This window comes from Budorcas taxicolor, chromosome 2 (assembly GCF_023091745.1).
Source record: "Budorcas taxicolor isolate Tak-1 chromosome 2, Takin1.1, whole genome shotgun sequence".
Classification (NCBI taxonomy): domain Eukaryota; kingdom Metazoa; phylum Chordata; class Mammalia; order Artiodactyla; family Bovidae; genus Budorcas; species Budorcas taxicolor.
Window position 1 is genome coordinate 46788524 of NC_068911.1, and position 20014 is coordinate 46808537.

Consider the following 20014-nt stretch of genomic DNA (forward strand, 5'->3'; position numbering starts at 1 on the left):
GTTGCAAAGAGTCGGACAGGACAGAACAAGTGAACTGAACTGAACTGATGAAGACCTACAAGACCTTCTAGAACTAACACCCCCAAAAGGTGTCCTTTTCATTATAGGGGACTGAAATGCAAAAGTAGAACATCAAGAAACACCAGGAGTAACAGGCAAATTTTGCCTTGGAGTACAGAATAAAGCAGGACAAATGCTAATAGTTTTCACAAAGGAAAGCACTGGTCATAGCAAATGTTCTCTTCTAACAACATAAGAGAAGACTCTACACAGGTCATCACCAGATGGTCAACACTGAAATCAGATTAATTATATTCTTTGCAACTTATGATGGAGAAACTATACACTCAGCAAAAACAAGACTGGGAGCTGACTGTGGCTCAGATCATGAACTCCTTATTAACAAATTCAGATTTAAATTGAAGAAAGTAGGGAAAACCACTAGACCATTCATGTATGACCTAAATCAAATCCTTAACGATTAAACAGTAGAAGTGACAAATAGATTTAAAGGACTAGATTTGTTAGACAGAGTGCCTGATAAGCCACAGATGGAGGTTTCTGACATTGTACAGGAGACAGGGATCAAGACCATCCCGAAGAAAAAGAAATGCAAAAAAGCAAAATGGCTGTCTGGGGAGGGCTTTTACAAATAGCTGTGAAGAGAAGAGAAGCAAAAAGCAAAGGAGAGAAGGAAAGATATGTTCATTTGAATGCAGAGTTCCAAGGAATATCAAGGAGAGATAAGAAAGCCTTCCTCAGTGATCAGTGCAAAGAAATAGAGGAAAACAATAGATTGGGAAACACTAGAGATCTCTTCAAGAAAATTAGAGATACCAAAGGAACATTTCATGCAAAGATGGGCTCAATAAGGGACAGAAATGGTATGGACTTAACAGAAGCAGAAGATATTAAAAGAGGTAGCAAGAATACACAGAAGAACTGCACAAAAAAGATCTTCATGATGATAATCATGATGGTGTGATCACTCACCTCAAGCCAGATATCCTGGAATGTGAAGTCAAGGGGGCCTTAGGAAGCATCACTACGAACAAAGCTAGTGGAGGTGATGGAAGTCCTGTTGAGCTATTTCAAATGCTAAAAGATGATGCTGTGAAAGTGCTGCACTCAATATGCCAGCACATTTGGAAAACTCAGCAGTGGCCACGGATTGGAAAGGGTCAGTTTTCATTTCAATCACAGAGAAAGGCAATGCCAAGGAATGTACAAACTACCGCACAATTGCAATAATCTCACAGGCTAGTAAAGTAATGCTCAAAATTCCCTAAGCCAGGCTTCAACAATTCTTGAATTGTGAACTTTCAGATGTTCAAGCAAGCTTTAGAAAAGGTAGAGGAACAAGAGATCACATTGCCAACATCGGTTGGATCATTGAATAAGCAAGGGAGTTTCAGAAAAGCATCTCTTTCTGCTTTATTGACTATGCCAAAGCCTTTGACTGTGTGGATCACAATAAATTGTAGAATATTCTGAAAGAGATGGGAATACCAGACCACCTGACCTGCCTCTTGGGAAATCTGTATGCAGGTCAGGAAGCTACAGTTAGAACTGGACATAGATGAATGGCTGGTTCCACATCCGGAAAGGAGTATGTCCAGGCTATATATTGTCACTTGGTTAATTTAAATTATATGCAGAGTACATCATGCGAAACACTGGGCTGGATGAAGCACAAGCTGGAATCAGGTTTGCTGGGAGAAATATCAATAACCTCAGATATGCAGATGACACCACCCTTATAGCAAAAAGTGAAGAAGAACTAAAGAGCCTCTTGATGAAAGTGAAAGAGGAGAGCGAAAAAGTTGGCTAAAAGTTCAACATTCAGAAAACTAAGATCATGGATTCCGGCCCCATCACTTTATGGCAAATAGATAGAGAAACAGTGGAAATAGTGGCAGACTTTATTTTTTGGGGCCCCAAAATCACTGCAGATGGTGACTGCAGCCATGAAATTAAAAGATGCTTATTTCTTGGGAGAAAAGTTATGACCAACGTTCAGTTAGGTTCAGTCACTCAGTCATGTCTGACTCTTTGTGACCCCATGAATTGCAGCACGCCACGCCTCCCTGTCCATCACCAAGTCCCGGAGTGCACTTAAACTCATGTCCATTGAGTCAGTGATGCCATCCAGCCATCTCATAATCTGTCATCCCCTTCTTCTCCTGCCCCCAATCCTTCCCAGCATCAGAGTCTTTTCCAATCAGTCAACTCTTCGCATGAGGTGGCCAGAGTACTGGAGTTTCAGCTTTAGCATCATTCCTTCCAAAGAACAGCCAGGACTGATCTCCTTCAGAATGGACTGGTTGGATCTCCTTGCAGTCCAAGGGACTCTCAACAGTCTTCTCCAACACCACAGTTCAAAAGCATCAATTGTTTGGCATTCAGCTTTCTTCACAGTCCAACTCTCACATCCATACATGACTACTGGAAAAACCATAGCCTTGAGTAGACGGACTTTTGTTGGCAAAGTAATGTCTCTGCTTCTTATTTTTATTTTTTACTGCAATAAAACAAATGTTTAATTTAATTCAGAATAAGAGATAAGAAATAACTCTTCAATAAGATATATAAAATTATACAAGGCACCCTTTCAAAGTGATAAAAGTATACTTGGGGCAGGGAGGGGTTGCTGGATAGAAAGATTAAATAACAAGGAGCTATACGGACTGTCTGACAACACCATTTTTTACCAAGTCAAAACATGGCTTTACCCTCTGCCCCCAGCATGTTAAAAAGTATATAAATTTTTCTAATAAGTTTAGCACATACAATAGGTACACACAGAGAAAGCATGATTTTCTTCTTTTTTGGATCTGTTCATTGTTCAAGAATATTTAGCATTCTAGACAATGGTTATAAGATACTCATTTTTTTAAAGCAGAGAATTAACTACACCCCTCCTCCAAATTGCCTTTGCAATGGGTGAGGACTGACATACCTAGTGGTTCACAGAAACCATCAATTCCTCCCAACATGCTTTAACTTTTCACTCCCCAATTATCTGAAATGAAGTTAAGCAACAGCCTTGAGAGGAATTAGGAAGGACCTTCATTTTCCACCTTACCTGGGAGGACTCTCACGATTCTAATCTTTTATTGATCCTACAAAAACTCTTAATAATGTGTAATAAACAAGGTGGAGAGGGGGGAAAAATATAGGGCCAAATAGGGTCATGTCTAGTGAATTTTCAATCTATGTGAGTTTTCAATGCACATGAAAAATGCAAAAACATGATGTGTCCCTTCCCTGGGAGGAATCTTTCCATATCTACTCCTTATGCAAGTAATGTCTAATTCTAACGTTTGTTTTCCATAAGCTAAAGTCAGTTATTCCATCCAAATCACCAGATTTCAGCAATTTTAGCAAATAATTTGTCTCCCCCATAAGAAAAAAAAAAAAAAAAAACACAGGTAGACTTAAGCAGTCTCTTTTAGGAAGGTGAAATATAGAGAAAAAAGATATATATATATATATATATATATATATATATATATATATATATGTAAATTTTGCCTTTCAAAATAATTTGATTTTTATGTCTGCTGTATAAAAATGTATTATATTTTATTATATATATATCTATATAAAGTGTCAGAGCCAATCTTTATGAAAAGGGGGGGGTGCATCTGGCAGATTAATCAAGAAAACAGGGCTTGGGTGTCTCCAGTCAAAAGAAGCAATTCGAACTATGTCTGTGGCCCTGTCGATCTAGCCGCTGAGGCTGAGGGTGGAGCATGCAAGGTTTGCAGAGCGGGACTGTCATCTTGGAGTCGGGGCGGGTTGGGGGGGGGGGTGGGGGCAGGGCGGGGGGAGGCTTTTAAACAAACATCCGTCCCGAAGTCTATTGAGCTGGTCTTCCTTAGGATAGGTGGTACATGCCATATCCCACTGGAGTCGCATAGAGTCCGACGGGCGGGATGGGGAGCACAGGTCTATGGAAAGGGTAAGATGCACCGTATAGAGATGCTGCTTGCAGGGGAGAGTTGATGGGGAAAGGGAGGCTGAAGCCCCAGGGCAGCATAGGTTTTGCAGCCATTTTCAGCTTTTCCAGTTCTGCCTCCTGCAGTCTTTTCGCCTTGGCTCTTCGGTTCTGGAACTAGATTTTGACCTGGGTCTCTGTGAAGTTCAGAGAGCTGGAGAACTCTGCCCCGCTCTGCGATGGAGAGGTGCTGTTTCTGGCGGAACTTGCGCTCCAGGGCGAGGAGCTGGGAAGTGGTAAAGGGTGTGCGCAGCTTCCGATTGGTCTTGTGTTTCCGCAGGGTGCAGGTGGTGGGGCTCATGTGTCTTGGCGGCGGCGAGTACCTGCCCGGTTCCTGCATCCACGCCGCTCCGTCTTTTGAATTTTCCGACTTGACGGAAACGGTCTCGAAGGGTTTGACCAGCGGCCCGGGGCTGTGAGCTTCCCGGACGCCGTGGCCAGGCAGCAGAAGCGGCCGCAGGGTGGCCCAGGCGAAGGCGCTTTCGGCTGGCCGCGGGGACGATGCTTGGGCGGCTTCTTGTCCGACATGAGCGCCTCCACACTGAAGGGCAGGCTGGAGACCTTGATGCGGCGCTCCTCCGCTGCCCCTTCGGCGCCCCCAGGCCCCGGGCCAGGTCCGGCCACCATCGCCGGGCCCTCCTCATCAGACGAAGACAGGTCATTGCCTTTGGACAGAGAAGCCATGACTTCTCTGCCCTACGTAGCTCCGGGCGCGCGACTCCGCTGGCAACCCAGCAGCTGCGACTCAAACTTTTTTTCTCTCTGCTTTTTAATATGCTATCTAAGTGGTCATAACTTTCCTTCCAAGGAGTAAGCGTTTTTTAATTTCATGGCTGCAATCACCATCTGCAGTGATTTTGGAGCCCAGAAAAATGAAGTCTGACTATTTCCACTGTTTCCCCATCTATTTCCCATGAAGTGATAGGACCAGATACCATGATCTTAGTTTTCTGAATGTTGAACTTTAAGCCAACTTTTTCATTCTCCTCTTTCATTTTCAACAAGAGGATTTTTAGTTCCTCTTCACTTTCTGCCATAAGGGTGGTGTCATCTGCATATCTGAGGTTATTGATATTTCTCCCGGCAATCTTGATTCCAGCTTGTGCTTCTTCCAGCCCAGCGTTTCTCTTGATGTACTCTGCGTATAAGTTAAATAAGCAGGGTGACAATATACAGCCTTGATGTCCTCCTTTTCCTATTTGGAACCAGTCTGTTGTTCCATGTCCAGTTCTATCTGTTGCTTCCTGACCGACATATAGGTTTCTCAAGAGGCAGGTCCGGTAGCCTGGTATTCCCATCTCTTTCAGAATTTTCCAGTTTATTGTGATCCACACAAAGGCTTTGGCATAGTCAATAAAACAGAAATAGGTGTTTTCTGGAACTCTCTTGCTTTTTTGATGATCCAGCGGATGTTGGAAACTTGATCTCTGGTTCCTTTGCCTTTTCTAAAACCAGCTTGAACATCTGAATGTTCACGGTTCACGTATTACTGAAGCCTGGCTTAGGGAATTTTGAAGCATTACTTTACTAGCATGTGAGATGAGTGCCATTGGGTGGTAGTCTGAGCATTCTTTGGCATTGCCTTTCTTTGGGATTGGAATGAAAACTTTCCTTTTCCAGTCCTGTGGCCACGTCTGAGTTTTCCAAATGTGCTGGCATATTGAGTGCAGCACTTTGACAGCATCATCTTTCAGGATTTGAAATATCTCAACTGGAATTCCATCACTGCCACTAGCTTTGTTCATAGTGATGCTTTCTAAGGCCCCCTTGACTTCACATTCCAGTATGTCTGGCTCTAGGTGAGTGATCACACCATCGTGATTATCTTGGTCATAAAGATCTTTTTTGTACAGTTCTTCTGTGTATTCTTGCCACCTCCTCTTAGTATCTTCTCTTTCTTTTAGGTTCATACCATTCTGTCCTTTATCAAGCCCATCTTTGCATGAAATGTTCCCTTGGTCCAAGCAGCGGTGGCTGCGCCAGCACAAGAGGGCTGAGATGAGCTATTCCATGTTCAAGGTCAGGAGGGGTGGCAGTGAGGACATAACCCTTGTCCAAGGTAAGGAGCAGCAGCTGCGCTTTGCTGGAGCAGCCGTGAAGAGATACCCCACATCGAAGGTAAGAGAAACCCAAGTAAGACGGTAGGTGTTGAGAGAGGGCATCAGAGGGCAGACACACTGAAACCGTAATCTCAGAAAATTAGTCTATCTAATCACATGGACCACAGCCTTGTCTAACTCAATGAAACCAAGCCATGCCGTGTGGGGCCATGCAAGTGTCATGGTGGAGAGGTCTGACAGAATGTGGTCCACTGGAGAAGGGAATGGCAAACCACTTCAGTATTCTTGCCTTGAGAACCCCATGAACAGTATCAAAAGGCAAAATGATAGGATACTGAAAGAGGTACTCCCCAGGTCAGTAGGTGCCCGATATGCTACTGGAGATCAGTGGAAAAAATAACTCCAGAAAGAATGAAGGGATGGAGCCAAAGCAAAAACAATACCCAGTTGTGGATGTGACTGGTGATAGAAACAACGTTCGATGCTGTAAAGAGCAATATTGCATAGGGGTCTGGAATGTTAGGTCTATGAATCAAGGCAAATTGGAAGTGGTCAAACAGGAGATGGCAAGAGTGAACGTTTACATTCTAGGAATCAGCAAACTAAAATTGACTGGAATGGGTGAATGTAACTCAGATGACCATTATATCTACTACTGCAGGCAGGAATCCCTAAGAAGAAATGGAGTAGCCATCCTGGTCAACAAAAGAGTCTGAAATGCAGTACTTGGATGCAATCTCAAAAATGACAGAATGATCTCTGTTCATTTCCAAGGCAAACCATTCAATATCACAGTAATCCAAGTCTATGCCCCAACCAGTAACACTGAAGAAGCCAAAGTTGAATGGTTCTATGAAGACCTACAAGACCTTTTAGAACGAACACCCCCAAAAGATGTACTTTTCATTATAGGGTACTGGAATGCAAAAGTAGGAAGTCAAGAAACACCTGGAGTAACAGGCAAATTTGGCCTTGGAATACAGAATGAAGCAGGGCAAAGGCTAATAGATTTTTGCCAAGAGAACACACTGGTCTTGGCAAACATCTTCTTCCAACAACACAAGAGAAGACTACACATGGACATCACCAGATGATCAACACTGAAATCAGATTGATTATATTCTTTGCAGCCAGAGATGGAGAAGCCCTATACAGTCAGCAAAAACATGACCGGGAGCTGACTGTGGCTCAGATCATGAACACCTTATTGCCAAATTCAGACTTAAATTGAAGAAAGTAGGGAAAACTGCTAGACCGTTCAGGTATGACCTCAATCAAATCCCTTATGATTATACTGTGGAAGTGAGAAATAGGTTTAAGGGACTATATCTGATAGATAGAGTTCCTGATGAACTATGGACGGAGGTTGGTGACGTTGTACAGGAGACAGAGATCAAGACCATCCCCATGGAAAAGAAATGCAAGAAAGCAAAATGGCTGTCTGGAGAGGCCTTCCAAATAGCTGTGAAAAGAAGAGAAGCAAAAAACAAAGGAGAAAAGGAAAGATATAAGCATCTGAATGCAGAGTTCCAAACAATAGCAATGAGAGATAAGAAAGCCTTCCTCAGTGATCAATGACCACTGTAGACAGCATATTAAAAAGCAGAGACTTTTAAATTTTACTTTGCCAACATAGATCCATCTAGTCAAGGCTCTGGTTTTTCCAGTAGTCATGTATGGATGTTAGAGCTGGACTATAAAGAAAGCTGATTGGCAAAGAATTGATGCTTTTGAACTATGGTACTTAGAGAAGACTCTTGAGTGTTCCTTGAACTGCAAGGAGACCCAGCCAATCAATCGTGAAGGAAATCAGTCTGGAATATTCTTTGGAAGGACTGATGTCAAAGCTGAAACTCCAATACTTTGGCCACCTGATGCAAAGAGCTGACTCTTTTGAAAAGACCCTGTTGCTCGGAAAGATTGAAGGTGGGATGAGAAGGGGAGGATAGAGGATGAGATGGTTGGATGGTATCCCTGACTCAATGGACATGAGTTTGAGTAAACTCTGGGAGTTGGTGATGGACAGGAAGGCCTGGCGTGCTGCAGTCCATGGGGTCACCAAGAGTCAGACACAACTGAGTGACTGAACTGACTGACTGAGTCTTACTTCTGTCTTCCTCCAGATTGGTCTACCAGTAATCATGATTTCATCATGAAAATGGACCTAATTTTTTCCAAAGAAGTTAGTTTTTCCTTCTTCCTAACCTTAAAGGAATTGAGGCCATACTTTTTTTTTCTATTGTATTCCCTGGGCACATAGCATAAGTTATAAAATATCACACAAAGTCACACTAGCAATATTAAGGGGAAGAAAGAGAGAGTCAAGACTGTTACTATTTATTCTGAACATACGCCATACCAGACTCAGGATAAGTAACTTAATCTGCACTGTCTAATCAGCTCCCACAACATGTAATTCCAGTTTTGTACATTAACTCACTGCCTCCAAAGTAATGAACTTGCCAAAGGTCAGTGCTTTAGATTCATCCAGATTTGCCTGGTTTGAAAGCCTTGTTTCTTTCTTTCTTTTTTTAATTTTTATTTTTACTTTATTTTACTTTACAATACTGTATTGGTTTCGCTATACATCGACACGAATCCACCACGGGTATACATAAGTTCCCAAACATGAACCCCCCCTCCCACCTCCCACCCCATACCATCTCTCTGGATCATCCCTGTGCACCAGGACATGGAAACAACCTAGATGTCCATCAGCAGATGAATGGATAAGAAAGCTGTAGTACGTATACACAATGGAGTATTAGTCATCCATTAAAAAGAATACATTTGAATCAGTTCTAATGAGATGGATGAAACTGGAGCTGATTATACAGAGTGAAGTAAGCCAGAAAGAAAAACACCAATACAGTATACTAACACATATATATGGAATTTAGAAAGATGGCAATGATGACCCTGTATGCGAGACAGCAAAGGAGACACAGATGTGTAGAAAGCCTTGTTTCTTAACCTCTGAATTATTTCCCCTTTATTCATGTTAGGCACTAGGATACATTTACTGCCAAATAGATGGTTTGTGTCATAGAAGGAAAGAAAATTACCCAATATTCAGAACAAGTTAGGCAGATGACAGAAGGGGAAAAGAGGAGTGAAATGTGGCTTGGCATTATGCTAGTGTTCAACATTCTGGGACCAGAAAATAAGTCCATACAGCTTCTTGACCTTGCCTAACTCTTCTGGCCCCTGAAGAAATAAGGAGTAGGAGACTTTAGGTATTAGAGTGGATTGATAATGTTTTCTGAATATCAAAGACAATTTCTCAGTACAGTTCAGTCACTGAGTCATGTCCAACTCTTTGCTACCCAATGGACTGCAGCACGCTAGGCTTTTCTGTCTATCACCAAACCTGGAGTTTACTCAAACTGATGTCCAGTGAGTCAGTGATGCCATCCAATCATCTCATCCTCTGTTGTCCCCTTTTCCTCCTTCTTCCAATCTTCCAGCATCAGAGTCTTTTCAAATGAGTCAGTTCTTCCCATCGGGTGGCCAAAATATTGGAGTTTCAGCTTCAGCATCAATCCTTCCAATGAATATTCAAGACTGATTTCTTTTAGGATGGACTGGTTGGATCTCCTTGTAGTCCAAGGGACTCTCAAGAGTCTTCTCCAAGACAACAGTTCAAAAGCATCAATTCTTTGATCCTCAGCTTTCTTTATGTTCCAACTCTCATATCCATACATGACTATGAAGAAACATAGCTTTGACTAGATGGACCTTTGTCAGCAAAGTAATGTTTCTGCTTTTTTTTTTTAAATTTTTTTTAAAAAATTTATTTATTTATTTTTTAATTTTAAAATCTTTAATTCTTACATGTGTTCCCTAGGTTTGTCATAGCTTTTCTTCCAAGGAGCAAGTGCCTTTAGTTTCATGGCTGTACTCACCATTTACAGTGATTTTGGAGTCCAAGAAAGTTGTCTCTCACTGTTTCCATTGATTCCCCATCTATTTGCTGTCAAGTGATTTGACCGGATGCCATGATCTTCATTTTTGGAATGTTGAATTTTAAGCCAGCTTTTCCACTCTCCTCTTTTACTTTCATCAAGAGGCTGTTTAGTTCTTCTTTAACTCTGTCATAAAGGTGGTGTTATCTGCATATCTGAGGCTATTGACATTCCTCCCTGCAAACTTGATTCCAGCTGGTATTCACATGATGTACTCTGCATATAAGTCAAATTAGCAGGGTGAGAGTATGCAGTCTTGACCTACTCCTTTCCCATTTTGGAACCAGTCTGTAGTTCCATGTCCAGTTCTAACTGTTGCTTCTGATCCTGCATACAGATTTCTCAGGAGGCAAGTAAAGTGGTCTGGTATTCCCATCTCTTTAAGAATTTTCCAGTTTGTTGTGATCTACACATACAAGGTTTTGGCATAATCAATAAAGCAAAGGTAAATGGTTTGTTTTGTTTTTTTTTTCTGAAATTATCTTGCTTTTTAAATGATGCAATGGCTGTTGGCAATTTGATCTCCGGTTCCTCTGCCTTTTCTTGATCCAGTTTAAACATCTGGAAGTTCACCATTCAGGTACTATTGAAGCCTAGCTTGGAGAATTTTGAGCATTACTTTGCTGGTGTGTGAGATGAATGCAATTGTGTGGTAGTCTGAACATTCTTTGTCGTTTTCTTTCTTTGGGAATGGAATGAAAATTGAGTTTTTCCAGTCCTGTGGCCACTGCTGAGTTTTCCAAAAGTGCTGGCATATTGAGTGCAGCACTTTCACAGCATCATCTTTCAGGATTTGAAATAGCTCATCTGGAATTCCATCACCTCCACTAGCTTTGTTTGTAGTGATGCTTTCTAAGGCCCACTTGACTTCACATTGCAAGATGTTTGGCTCTAGATGAGTGATCACACCATTGTGGTTATCTGGGTCAGAAGATGTTCTTTGTGTAGCTCTTCTATGTATTCTTGCCACCTTTTCTTAATATCTTCTTCTTCTGTTAGGTCCATACCATTTCTGTCCTTTATGGAGCCCATCTTTGCATGAAATGTTCCCTTGGTATCTCTGACTTTCTTGAAGAGATCTTTAGTCTTTCTCATTCTATTGTTTTCCTCTATTTCTTTGCACTGATCACTGAGGAAGGCTTTCTTATCTCTCCTTAATGTCCTCTGGAACATTCATCCTTTTCATTCAAATGGATATCTCCTTTTCTCTTTTGCATTTTGCTTCTCTTCCTTTCTCAGCTATTTGTAAGGCCTCCTCAGACAACCATTTTGCCTTTTTGCCCCCCACCTTTTTTTTTTTTTTTCATCCGGATGATCTTGATCACTGCCTGCTGTACAATGTTACAAACCTCCGTTCATAGTTCTTCAGGCAATCTGTCTATCACATTTAATCCCTTGAATCTATTTGTCACTTCCACTGCATAATTGTAAGGGGTTTGATTTAGGTCATACTTGAATGGTCTAGTGCTCTTCCCTACTTTCTTCAATTTAATTCTGAGTTTTGCAGTAAGGATTTCATGATGTGATCCACAGTTAGCTCTCAGTCTTGTTATTGCTGACTGTATGGAGCTTCTCCATCTTTGGCTGCAAAAAATATAATCTATTTTATTTTGGTATTGACCATCTGGAGATGTCCATGTGTAGAGCCATCATTTGTGTTGTTGGAAGAGGGCGTTTGCTATGACCAGTGTGCTCCTTTGGCAAAACTATGTTAGTCTTTGCCTTGCTTTATTTTGTACTCCAAGACCAACTATGCCTATTACTCCAAATATCTCTTGACATTCTACTTTTGCATTCCAGTCCCCTATGATGAAAAGGACATCTTTTTTGGGTGTTAATTCTAAAAGGTCTTGTATGTCTTAATAGAACCATTTATCTTCAGCTTCTTGAGTATTACTGGTTGGGGCATAGACTTGGATTATTATGGTATTGAATGGCTTGCCTTCAAAATAAACAGAGATCATTCTATCATTTTTAAGTTGGCACCCAAATACAGCATTTTGGACTCTTTTGTTGACTATGAGGGATACTTCATTTCTTCTAAGGAATTCTTTCCCACAGTAGTAGATAGAATGGTCATCTGAATTAAATTTGCCCATTCCAATCTATTTTAGTTCACTGATTCCTAAAATGTTGATGTTCACTCTTGACACCTCCTGTCTGTCCACTTCTTATTTACCTTGATTCAGGGACCTAACATTCCAGTTTATACTCTGAACATTTTGCCTAGGGCAGCATCCTGGTGTCAGCACACAAGTCAGTAATGGGAGTTGCAGGTAGCCGAATGTGTGGATTATCCCCTACGTTAAAATGTCAAATAAAGCCTTTCCATTCTCAACAAATACAAATGTACTTCAAGCAGACAGAAATAGGTTAATAAAAGTTCTGTGACCATATGGAGCAGTGCTAATGTGTACATGATAAGGACAGTAATCTGTTTATCCTCCTAATGGCTACGTGTTCTCTGTCTTCACAGAGAGGATTATTTATCTTTTTAAAATAAAGTAACACTTCAGATCATTCTACAGACTACAGTAATCAAGGCAGTAAGGTCCTGGTGCAAAAGCAGAAATTTAGATCAATGGAACAGGATCAAAAGCCCAGCAATACACCCATGCACCTATAGTCATCTAATCTAAAACAAAGGATGCAAGAATATACAGTGGGAGAAAGACAAACTCTTCAACAAGCAGTGCTGGGAAAACTGAACAGTTATATGTAAAATAATGAAATTAGAACATTTTCTAACATCATACAAAAAATTAAAAAATGGATTAAAGACCTAAATATAAGGCTGGAGACTATAAAACTCTTAGAGATGAACATAGGCAGAACACTCTTTGATATAAATCAAAGCAAGATCTTTTTTGACCCACTTCTTAAAGTAATGAAAATAAAAGGTAAACAAATGGGACATCGCATTGCACAGGAAACTATAAAGATGAAAAGACAACTCTTAGAACAGGAGAAAATATTTGCAAACAAAGCAACTGACAAAGACTTAATCTCCAGAATATACAAGCAGCTCACGCAGCTCAGTAAAATAGAAAAAAAAAGAAAAAATAGGGAGAAGACCTAAACAGAAGTTTTTTTCAAAGAAGACGTATACAGATGGTCAACAAACACATGAAAACATGCTCAACAAAATGCTCATTATTTGCGAAATGCAAGTGAAAACAATGAGATATCACCTCACACGGTCAGAATGGCCATCATAAAAAAATCTACAAACAATAGATGCTAGAGAGGCTGTGGAGTAAAGGCAATCCTGCTGCTCTGTTGGTGGAAATGTAAATTGATAAAACCACTATGGAGAACAGTATGGAGGTTCCTTAAAAAGCTAAAAATAAAACTGCCTTATGGCTCAGCAGTCCTACTATGGGACATATACCCTGAGAAAATCATAATTCAAAAAGGCACATATACCCCAATGTTCATTGCAGCACCATTTACATTAGACAGTACATAGAAACAACCTAAATGCCCATCAACAATGGAATTCATAAAGAAGTTGTGATAGATTATATATATATACACACAATATAATATTACTCAGCCCTACTAAAAAGCCTCTTGGTGAAAGTGAAAGAGGGGAGTGAAAAAGTTGGCTTAAAGCTCAACATTCAGAACACTAAGATCATGGCATCTGGTCCCATCACTTCATGGAAAATAGATGAAGAAACAGTGGAAACAATGTCAGACTTTATTTTGGGGGCTCCAAAATCACTGCAGATGGTGACTGCAGCCATGAAATTAAAAGACGCTTACTCCTTGGAAGGAAAGTCATGACCAACCTAGATAGCATATTCCAAAACAGAGATATTACTTTGTCAACAAAAGTCCGTCTAGTCAAGGCTATGGTTTTTCCAGTGGTCCTGTATGGATGTGAAAGTTGGACTGTGAAGAAAGCTGAGTGCCAAAGAACTGATGCTTTTGAACTGTGGTATTGGAGAAGACTCTTGAGAGTCCCTTGGACTGCAAGGAGATCCAACCATTCCATCCTAAAGGAGATCAGCCCTGAGATTTCTTTGGAAGGAATGATGCTAAAGCTGAAACTCCAGTACTTTGGCCACCTCATGCAAAGAGCTGACTCATTGGAAAAGACTCTGATGCTGGGAGGGATTGGGGGCAGGAGGAGAAGGGGACGACCCAGGATGAAATGGCTGGATGGCATCACTGACTCGATGCACATGAGTTTGGGTGAACTCTGGGAGATGGTGATGGACAGGGAGGCCTGGTGTGCTGCAGTTCATGGGGTCACAAAGAGTTGGGCACAACTGTGTGACTGAACTGAACTGAACTGAACTGAACAAGGAATGAAATTTGTGGTGATGTGGATGGACCTAGAGTCTGTCATATAGAGTGAATAAGTCAGAAAAGCAAATATTGTATATTAAGGTATATATATGGAACCTAGGAGAATGGAACTGATGAACAAACTTGTTGACACAGTGGGGGAAAGAGATTGTAAGGCAAATTCAGAGAAGCAATGACATATATACACTACGATGTGTAGAATAACTAGCATGAAGCTGTTGCCTAGTACAGAGGGCTCAGTGAAGTGCTGTGTGATGATTTAGAGGAGTGGGATGGGGGTTGAGAAAGAGGCTCAAGAGGGAAGGGATGTATGTATATATAAGAAATTAACACAGTATTATAAAGCAATTATACACCAATTAAAAAATAAAAATGCTTGAAAAAGATTAAAGTGACAATATCGGGTTACAGTTATTTATTGAGCGTCATCCATTCCCCATCCTAAATTTCTTGAGAGGTGTGAAAAGTTTTCTGAAAGGATTCTGGAGCCAGCAGAAAAGTCTTGTCAGTTAGTTCTTCATGTAAGGAGATGGAGTTCAAGAATGGAACTAGGTTGCAATACACCTTCTGACTTTCAGTCCTTTGAGTCTTCTATTGGATGCAGTCTCAGGGAGGGGTTGCAAGACTGAGGGACAGCTATAGTCAGCACAGCCTGATGTCATTATTGACTGAAATCTCTGTGGCAGCTCACTGTTCAGGGAGCCACTATTGGGTCTGAGCACAGTAACTGACTGTAGCCATCGCTGGTTCTCTGAAGAAGGCATTGTCAGGTGATATGATCCAATTTGGTTCATAATTCCATCCTTAACATAACTTCCACCATTAAACTAGGAATATTATGATGGGAAAAGTCAACCTTGGTGTTATATACTAAATATGTTTTTGGGTCACTTGATATACCTGGCAAGATAGAAGCCTACCATAATCTTAAGAATATACTATTTGAATACACTTATTTACTTCATGGAGAAGGCAATGGCACCCCACTACAGTACTCTTGCCTGGAAAATCCCATGGACAGCAGAGCCTGGTGGGCTGCCATCTCTGGTGTCGCACAGAGTTGGACAAGACTGAAGTGACTTAGCAACAGCAGCAGCACTTACCTCATGCGAAGAGACTCATTGGAAAAGACCCTGATGCTGGGAGGGATTGAGGTCAGGAGGAGAAGGGGACGACAGAGGGTGAGATGGCTGGATGGCATCACCAACTCGATGGACATGAGTTTGGGTAAACTCTGGCAGTTGGTGATGAACAGGGAGGCCTGGCATGCTGCAATTCATGGGGTCACAAAGAGTTGGACACGACTGAGCGACTGAACTGAACTGAACTGAATTAAATAAATTTTTAGGTCTCTTCTGTAAGTATTTTGCAACTCAACAGTTTTCTGGCCCAGCAAACCACGTATAGACCTTGTTGTATCACTTTTATTTTAGTGTGCATACTGTGAGTAGTTGCTCAATTGTATCTGACTCTTTGTGGCTCCATGAATCATAGCCCATCAGGCTCCTCTGTCCATGGGGAGTTTCCAGGCAAGAATACTGAAGTGGGTCACGATGCCCTCCTCCACGGGATCTTCCCAACCCAGAGATTGAACCCAGGTCTCCTTCATTGCAGGCAGATTCTTTACCATCTTAGCCACCAGGGAAGCCCATGAATACTGGAGTGGGTAGCCTACCCCTTCTCCAGGGGATCTTCCCTATCCAGGAATTGAACTGGTGTGCCCTGCATAGCAGGCAGATTCTTTACCAGCTGAGCTATTAGGGAAGACCATCTTCAGTTTGCACAGTCAACTTTAAAAGCAGATTATATACATCTAAAGAGTTATTTCAGCTTCATTCTTAGAAATCTAGCATCTAAGTATTTGAAATGTAGAAAGTTTGATTCATAATGATAAATAGATAAAAACAGATATTGATTTAAACTGCTGTGATTTTGAAGATTTATTGCTCTAAAAGCATATATTGACTTAAAATATAAGGTCAGATTTTGACATTAAATTAACAATAAATATTTGTATATATACCAGAGCAGAAAGGCAATAAATGTAAATAATGCTCTCTGCATGTTGAATCTAAAAATGAATCATTTGCTCTTCTAATCCTAGTTTCCCAGGACACTCACACAAAAGACTTATTAAAAACATGAGAAAGAGGTTTGATGTAGAAGCTCAGATATCATCTGCATCAGCTACCAAGATGACATTAGGATAATTACCAAAATATGAATCTCCATGTAGTCATGACAGTGCAACTGTTCCCCAGCTGATTCCCTTTTGGCTTCTGAGTTGATTGCAAAATGACATCATACTACATTCCACTTTACAATAGGCAGTTATTTTTCATCCTGTGTTAGGGGATACATATTGGATTCTATTTAAAAACTGATTTTATAACATGCAAGGTTTAAATATATATATTAAGTGTATGGATGAAAATCAAAGAACATGGTCAGTAATGACCTATGTTATAAATTTTCCATTTCTTTCAGATGCTGTTATGACTTTATAATATTTAGAACACTTTATCTACTGCCTATCCACAGGTTTATGTCATCTGTTTCTATTATCTGTCTGCCTTTAAGCCTGCCTTACTATGGATCTTGAATGCAATCCTGATTCCCTTTGAGAGACTCAATGAGCACATAAATTTGTCAAAGTCCAGATTTTAGGTTACGATAATTGACCCTGATGTCTATAGACTCATTTCAGCAAAATTGTACATCTTTTGAAATTTTTGTGTGTATGTTTATATACTGTTTATATATTTGAGAGAGACTCTATAGTTCTTGACAGATGAGAATTTGTGACTTGAGAAATGATAAAGACTTAAAAAGAAACATGTGAGTTAAGTTGGGAGAAGAAACAGTTGGAAGCATTTCTGAGATTAGAGTTTCACCTTATTCTTTTTCATGATAACGTATCTCAGCACCATTCACAAGGGGATACATACCACAGTAGCGCATACTCAAACTTTGTACCATATACCTGGCGGTATATCTTATACCAGGTTCTTTTCTCTCTTCTGGCAGCCAAATTCTTCCCTTTTGGGAAATACCAGCTCAGTAAAAGTCCTGCACTCACTGCAGTTCATGGTACAGAGGTACTTCTTCCTACTCTCCCACCTTGCCCACATACCTCCCCTCTCCTCACATGTGCCAGGCAGATTTTTTCCATGTCTTCACTCGTGCTACCCTTTTAGCCTGGGATTAACTCCTCACTTCTTTGGGGTACATGTCTGATTATCCCAATGCTGCTTCTCCATCATGATCCCTCATATGCTGTGTTTATTTACCTTGTAGTTCTACCATACTGTCTTCCTTCTTCACTAGACTCTGAGAGCCTTCTTTAAAAAAAAATTGTAGCATCTCATCATTATGTAGCAGTTTATGATTTATCAGTACTTCTTGCATTTGATCCTCACAACCACTTTGGCTCCTTGGGGATTCCTCCCTTCTGCCTGAGTGTTTAGGGCCCCAACCAGTGTCTGGTAAGTGTCTTAAGTATGGGAAGACATGAACTCTACATCTTCCTCCTCTGTTCTTGACTCCACCCCTGGCATCCTGGAAAGAAGGCCTTTCATCACCATACCTCAGGCCCCAAAGCAGGGCCTAACACTCGGGAGAAGCTTAGGAAGTGTGTGTGTGGAAAGGTATCCTCTGCAATCTATTGTAACCTCTGCCCCCTCCAAACCCATACTGGGCTCCCAATCTGTACCACACACCTTGAAGCTGCTTCTCCAGTTTGGGGCTGTTGATGTTCTATGTGCTTAATTTTAGCACCCTAGACAGACAGAAAGCCACTCAGAGAAAGAGACTGTTTTCACATTTATGAACTTTCAAAGAAAACAAATCTACCAAATCCATTTGGAGCACATGTGAGGGAAGGGGCAGGGCCTAGGCAAACACTGGTCAAGAAGAGTTGACCCCTCCAGTGTTTATTATTTCTCTGAAAAGAAAAACACTGCCTCTGACTCTTTGAAAAGAGTATTCAGATAGAAAATGAAAATGTTCAGGAATGAATGCTTGAGTTTTTGTTTAGTGTTAGCTATCAAGGAAGTCAAAAGCAATCCTGTTATTGCTATCAATCATAACAGGATTAGAAAAGTGAATCAAGAAGGGAGTTATTGCCATAATAAGCAGATTCATCTCAGAAGCTACTATCCTTCCCCACCAGTCCTAAAACTAACCTTCCTCATCCAGTGACATGTGGCCCTGGGTGATCTGGGGGGGGGGGGGGGGGAGGGGGGGGGGGGAGGGGGGTGCTTAGAGTGGCTTTCCTGCAAAGAAGTGAGTAAAAATTCAGGATTTTAAAAATGCATTTGAACTTGAGTAACTTAAAGTAATTGGAAAAAAAAATACGACAATAAACACAGAAAAAAATAATAATAGGTACACACATAAAAAAGAAAGGAATCCAAAGCATAATGCTAAAGATAGTCACCAAATAATAAGAAGAGAGCAAAAAAGAAGAAAGAAACAAGAAAGAATTACAAAAACAACCCCACCCAAAACAATTTTTAAACTGGTAGTAAGTACATTCCTTTTCCTAATTACTTAAATACAAATAGACTAAAAGCTCTAATAAAAAGACATAGCATAGCTGAATGGATAGGAAACAAGTCCCATATATCTGGTGCTTATAAAAGACTCACTTCAGGTCTAAAGACACACACAGACCAAAAATAAAGGGATGGAAAAAGGAATTCTATGCAAATGCAGATAAAAGAATGCTGGAATATTTATATCAAATAAAATAAACTTTAAATAGACTGCAACAAGAGACAAAAAAAGACACTACATAATGATCAAATGATCAATCCAAAAAGAAGATAAAACAATTATATATATATACATTTTATATATATATATATATATTCACACACACACACACACACACACACACACACGTACAAAGTGAAAGTCGCTCAGTTGTGTCTGACTCTTTGCGACTATATAGTCCATGGAATTCTCCATCCCAGAATGCTGGGGTGGGTAGCCTTTCCCTTCTCCAGGGGATCTTCCCAGCCCAGCAATCGAACCCAGGTCTCCTGTATTACAGGTGGATTCTTTACCAGCTGAGCCACAAGGGAAGCCCAAGAATGCTGGAGTGGGTAGCCTATCTCTTCTCCAGCAGATCTCCCCAACTCAGGAATCTCCTGCATTACAGGCAGATTCTTAACCAACTGAGCTACCGGGAAAGCTATTATATATATACTTCCATGTTGGTTACATATGGGAGCAACCAACATGGGAGCACCTAAATATATAAAGCAAATATTACAGACCTAAAGGGATAAATTGAAAGTAACACAATAATAATAGGGAATTTTAACATATTGCTTACATCAATGAAAAAATCATCCAGACAGAAAATCAAAAGGGAACACTAGCCTTAAATAATAACTTAGATCAAATATTTATTATAAAATATTTCATTCTAAAGGAGCAGAATACACACTGTTTTCAAGTGCACATGGAACATTCTCCATGGTAAATTACATGCCGAGCTATAAAAGAAATCTCAGTAAATTTAGGAAAGTTGAATATATATATATATATATATATATATATATATAATGGATACATATAGATATCATATATATATGGATATATATATATATAATCATGATATATATATAACTGAATATATATAATACATATGTATATATACACAC

General features: G+C 40.4%; 1 pseudogene; it reads right to left on the bottom strand.

Annotated features, from left to right (window-relative positions):
- Nucleotides 1–3880: 3880 nt before the first annotated feature.
- Nucleotides 3881–4684, bottom strand: LOC128043624 (homeobox protein MSX-2-like; annotated as a pseudogene).
- Between the last annotated feature and the right edge of the window lie 15330 nt (nt 4685–20014).